The sequence below is a fragment of the Bison bison genome, unplaced genomic scaffold (assembly GCF_000754665.1).
Source record: "Bison bison bison isolate TAMUID 2011002044 unplaced genomic scaffold, Bison_UMD1.0 scf7180017864124, whole genome shotgun sequence".
Lineage (NCBI taxonomy): Eukaryota > Metazoa > Chordata > Mammalia > Artiodactyla > Bovidae > Bison > Bison bison.
The window spans coordinates 270,643-276,443 of NW_011494696.1; the positions used below are offsets into that span (position 1 = coordinate 270,643).

Sequence of the window (5,801 nt, forward strand, 5' to 3'; positions counted from 1 at the left end):
TGACATACTCCTTTTCCTATTTGGAACCAGTCTGTTGTTCCATGTCCAGTTCTAACTGTTGCTTCCTGACCTGCATACAAATTTCTCAAGAGGCATCAGGTGGTCTGGTATTCCCATAGGCTGGCACAGAAAAAAAAAAAAAAAAACACAGGCACAGATAAACATGCATAGTCAGGCAGAGACACACAAGCATACACACAGAGCCACATAGGAATACACACACAAATAAACACACAAACACAAAGATACACAAACCATCTGTGGATCCATAATCACTCCAGGCCTCCTGACCAGGGCTTTGAGCAGGGTCCTTCACAGGGTCCAGAGAGGTCTGTGCAGCTGGGGAAGAACTGCACCCCTGAGTGTGAGGTGGGGAGCATGGTTAGAGGACCCTACAGTGTGGTGAAAAAAGGATTAGGGAGAATTTCCTCAGCCCAAACAGAGTTATGATAAGATGACCAATTGTCCAGAGCTACATGGGACCAAGGAAGTGTTCAGTACATATAAATATCAGTTTAAAAACAGGGAAAGTCCTGAACAAATGGGGAAAACTGGTCTCCTTAGGGAGAAGCTAGCCAGCAACGGAAAGAGGTTGGCCACAGTCCTGAGACCTGAAAGCAACTCATAATAAAAAAACACCCCACATAACCACAGCTACTTATTGCCTCCCTCAGGCACCCAGTGCAGAAGGTGCTGACTGAGAGAATCAGGAAGGTGGGATACAGAAATGACTTGAGGACAAGAGGCAATAATGGATGGGTTTCTGTGTAATACCCTCAGACAAATGCTGACCTGTCCTTTGGAGGTCCCCTGGACTAGTCAGTTATCACCTGGCCAGGGCCTCAGTGTCTGAGCTGGGTAAATGAACAGTGCTGGGAGACACCCTCTCCCAGGACAGCCAGTCTTCCCCATCCCTATGAGAATCTGCTGCCCCTGGGAACCTCCATCTTCACTGTGTGTTTGACCCATTTTTGTTTGACACTGGATACAGCTCTCTGGATGATCCTCATTCATTATTTTCACAGTCTTTGTTCACTCATTTAACAGACAAACATTGTGCATCCACTATTTGCCAGGCATTTTAGTGAGGCAATGAGAATAAAACTTTCCTTCACATCTAAGAAGGCAGATGTACAAGAAATGACTCAGTCACATAGTGAATTGTCACTTAGGTCTAGCATATACCTAAGTTTATGTGGGTATACAGAGGGTTTACAGAGAGTGACCAAAACAGGAGCCTGATACACACTGTGGATATACATCCACAAACCATGACAGTTAAGCTGGAATCTGGAAGATGAGAAGAAATTAGCTACTCAAAGGTGAGGAGGGTCTTCCAGGAAGGAAGACCAGCTTGTGTCAAGGTACTAAAGAGCCTGGTGTATTCAAATACTGTATTCAAGGATGTCAAGGAAGGTGCTGTGATCAGAGCAAAGGTAAAGTCAAGGCAAGAGATGAAGAGATGTTCAGGAAACAGTCTGGGAGGAGGCAATTCTGGGGAGATTCAGAGAAACCTTGACACCTGCTTTGTCCTGATGTCTCAGCATCTCCATGAAAAGTAAGGTTATTGCTTGTTCTGGAGGATGTCATGCCATTGTGGACACTGTGACATCACTGATCATCAGACCAACAACGCTGGTAATAATATCCAGAAGCTCATCGGGGCCACACCACGGGGTTCCAAGGAGAAGGGTCACGCCAATGGATCACTCCCAGTCTTCACACACAACAAGGATCTCCAGGGCCAACCTCTCTCCCTCTCTCACTAACAGCACTACATTTCATGTTTTACCATCAATACCCTGCCCTCTATTATCTTCACCATCAATGGCATCAAGTATCCAGTGCCAGCTCAAGCCTACATCCTCAAGGTGAGGGGACAACCCTGAGGGTTGGTTCTCAAATAGGAATTTGCAGAAACCCTTGGGCTACTGCTGGAAGGAGGCTGCCCTCTGCAGGCCATGTCACACCATTGCAGATGCTGCTGAGCCCTGTGGCTGGGCCAGTGCCTGCCAGAAAAAAAAAAAAAAACCACTTGAGAGTAAAGGGCTGTCTGGGACACTGATCATCCTGAAATAAATGTGGAGACACCACCCGATGCTGGCATGGTGGAAGTCACAAAGAGAGGGGAACACTAAGGTCCTCAGTCCTCAAAGAGCTTCTATTCAATCAGAGCCCTCAGATGCATGAACACAGAATGTCAGCTCTAGCAGTCCCTGAAATAAGCCATGTGACAAGGAGATGGCTGCAGACAGTCCCAGTGTGCTGTCCCAGCATAAATTAACACTCTCCCTTCCCTTCTCAAAGTTTTCCTGCTTTGAATGATAAGTTACTTGGTTACCTTAGTTCTTGGCTGCAACTTCCCCTTGCTAAGCCCAGTTCCCCCTCTGGGAGTTAGAGTACAAGTTCCCTCGGTGGGAAAGTTGGATGCTAAGGTGAATAAAGGGTGCACAGTGACTGCTCAGCCCCGGCACAGGGTGGAGGCTTCATGTCAGCTCCCAGTGGGAGTTCAGATCAGGCTGATGGGCTCAAAGAAGGCTTTGAGGAAGAGAGGGAATTTCAGTAATTCTAACCCCGCAGTTCATGGAGCCATAAGGAGACCTGCTTGGGTCTAGGCTAATTTACACTGGATTCCATGGAAATGGCATCCCAAGGTCCTCTCAAATGGGCCTTGGGAGCAGATTAGTGGTGATGAGTATTACAGACCAACCGGTGTGGGTAGAGCACCAGAGTAATTCATGCATCCAAGCCTGGAGTGGCCAAAGAGGGTGAGTGTGGGTCCAAGGAATCTCCCCAGAGGGCCTGAGCAAAGTCTTAAAGAATGTGTTATGAGCACTGCTATGAATGTATTTAAGGTGGATAACAAACAACAAGCTACTGAGTAGTACAGGGAACTCTGCTCAATGTTATGTGGCAGCCTGGATGGGAGGGGTGTCTTTGGAACAAGAATACATGGATACGATGACTGAGTCCCTTTACTGTCCACCTGAAACCCAAAATATTGTTAATTAGCTATACTCCAAAACAAAATTAAAAGTTAAAAAAAAAAAAAGATTGTGGGGATTCAGGAGAAGAACTGGCATTCTCTGGGGAGAAAACAAGGGCCAGGATTCAGAAGTAAAGAAATAGAGTGTGAGGAGAAACATGGGACACTCTTGTTCTTTTCTAAAAAATTGTATTGAAGTATGGCTGATCTTCAGTGTTGCCTTAAGTTCTGTTGCACAGCAAACTGACTCAGTTACACACATACAAAAATATATATTCTTTTTCTTATTCTTTTCATTACAGTTCATCAAAGAATATTGAATATAGTTCCCTGTGCTATACATTAGGACTTTGTTGTTTATCCAGTCCTCTGTATATTGCTTTGCTTCTGATAATCCCAAATTTCTCATCCTCTCATCCCCAACTCCACTACTATATGACAACCACATGTCTTGGCCCTTTTCATTTCTGGATGAACCCTCACGTCCCCAGCTGCTGAGAAAACCACCTGATACTTTACCAAAAGAGGGAAATAAAACCAAGAAGTGTGGCAGGGATGGATATTGAGGGCAGTTGCAGGTAAGGGCTCAGGCTGACTGGTGTGTGTCTCTGACTCCCCCAGGATTCTCGAGGCCACTGCTTTAGCACCTTTCAAACAGAAGCAAAAGATATTAAGAAGAGGTGGCAAGAGTATACAGAAGAACTGTACAAAAAAGATCTTCACGACCAAGATAATCACAATGGTGTGATCACTCACCTAGAGCCAGACATCCTGGAATGTGAAGTCAAATGGGCCTTAGAAAGCATTACTATGAACAAAGCCAGTGGAAGTGATGGAATTCCAGTTGAGCTATTTCAAATACTGAAAGATAATGCTGTGAAAGTGCTGCACTCAATGTGCCAGCAAATTTGGAAAACTCAGCAGTGGCCACCGGACTGGAAAAGGTCAGTTTTGATTCCAATCCCAAAGAAAGCCAATGCCAAAGAATGCTCAAACTACTGTACAATTGCACTCATCTCACATGCAAGTAAAATAATGCTCAAAATTCTCCAAGCCAGGCTTCAGAAATACGTGAACCATGAACTTCCAGATGTTCAAGCTGGTTTTAGAAAAGGCAGAGGAACCAGAGATCAAATTGCCAACATCCGTTGGGATCATTGAAAAAGCAAGAGAGTTCCAGAAAAACATCTATTTCTGCTTTATTGACTATGTCAAAGGCTTTGACTGTGTGGATCACAATAAACTGTGGAAAATTCTGAAAGAGATGGGAATACCAGACCACCTGACCTGCCTCTTGAGAAACCTATACGCAGGTCAGGAAGCAACAGTTAGAACTGGACATGGAACAACAGACTGGTTTCAAATAGGAAAAGGAGTACGTCAAGGCTGTATATTGTCACCCTGCTTATTTAACTTATATGCGGAGTACATCATGAGAAATGCTGGGCTCGAAGAAGCACAAGCTGGAATCAAGATTGCCAGGATAAATATCAATAATGTCAGATATGCAGATGACACCACCCTTATGTCAGAAAGTGAAGAGGAACTAAAAAGCCTCTTGATGAAAGTGAAAGAAGAGAGTGAAAAAGTTGGCTTAAAGCTCAACATTCAGAAAACTACGATCATAGCATCTGATCACATCACTTCATGGCAAATAGATGGGGAAACAGTGGAAACAGTGTGAGACTTTATTTTGCGGGGCTCCAAAATCATTGCAGATGGTGATTGCAGCCATGAAATTAAAAGACACTTACTTCTTGGAAGGAAAGTTATGATCAACCTAGACAGCATATTCAAAAGCAGAGACATTACTTTGCCAACAAAGGCCCGTCTAGTCAAGGCTATGGTTTTTCCAGTGGTCACGTATGGATGGGAGAGTTGGACTGTGAAGAAAGCTGAGTGCTAAAGAATTGATGCTTTTGAACTGTGGTGTTGGAAAAGACTCTTGAGAGTCCCTTGAACTGCAAGGAGATCCAACCAGTCCATTCTAAAGGAGATCCGTCCTGGATGTTCTTTGGAAGGACTGATGCTAAAGCTGAAACTCCAATACTTTGGCCACCTCATGTGAAGAGTTGACTCATTGGAAAAGTCTCTGATGCTCGGAGGGATTAGGGGCAGGAGAAGAAGCGGAGGACAGAGAATAAGATGGCTGGATGGCATCACCAACTCGATGGACATGAGTTTGGGTGAACTCCAGGAGTTGGTGATGGACAGGGAGTCCTGGTGTGCTGCAATTCATGGGGTTGCAAAGAGTTGGACACAACTAAGTGACTGAACTGAACTGAACTGAAGAGGGCACGGAGGAAGATAACAACTCAGAGACCTGGATCCTGGGTGACGTCTTCCTGAGGCTGTATTTCTCTGTTTATGATTGAGGAAATGACAGAATTGGCCTAGTTCAGGCAGTGTAAATGCTTGGACTGGTTCAAGAATTAATCAGGCTGCTCCTAAAACACACTTGCTCACACTTAGGGAACTCCTTCCCAGGAATGCTGGTGAACTGCATTTGGTGCTCTGCAAACCCTATTCTCAGTAAAGAATAAAGGGTTTCACTCCTAATGGTGTTAAAATAAATGGGTGTCTCAGTTTGGCTCTGGGATGTATAATGCATAATGATCATGAAGGATCTGGTACCAAGTCTGAATCATGAATGAGAGGAGTCCAACTCCAACTGGCTTCAAAGAAAGGGGGTACTTATTGGAAGGATTCTGGGGATCTGAGACACAGGAACCAGAGCAGATCCAAAGATCTCAGTGAGTGGACCCAACAAATCAGAAGTCATCAGTTCTCTCTTTCTCATCCTCACTCTTTCCCC

At 44.8% G+C, this 5,801-nt stretch overlaps 1 pseudogene; it reads left to right on the plus strand.

The window, feature by feature from the left end:
- Positions 1-5,397, plus strand: part of LOC104988333 — an 18,040-nt pseudogene extending 12,643 nt beyond the window's left edge.
- Positions 5,398-5,801: the final 404 nt, after the last annotated feature.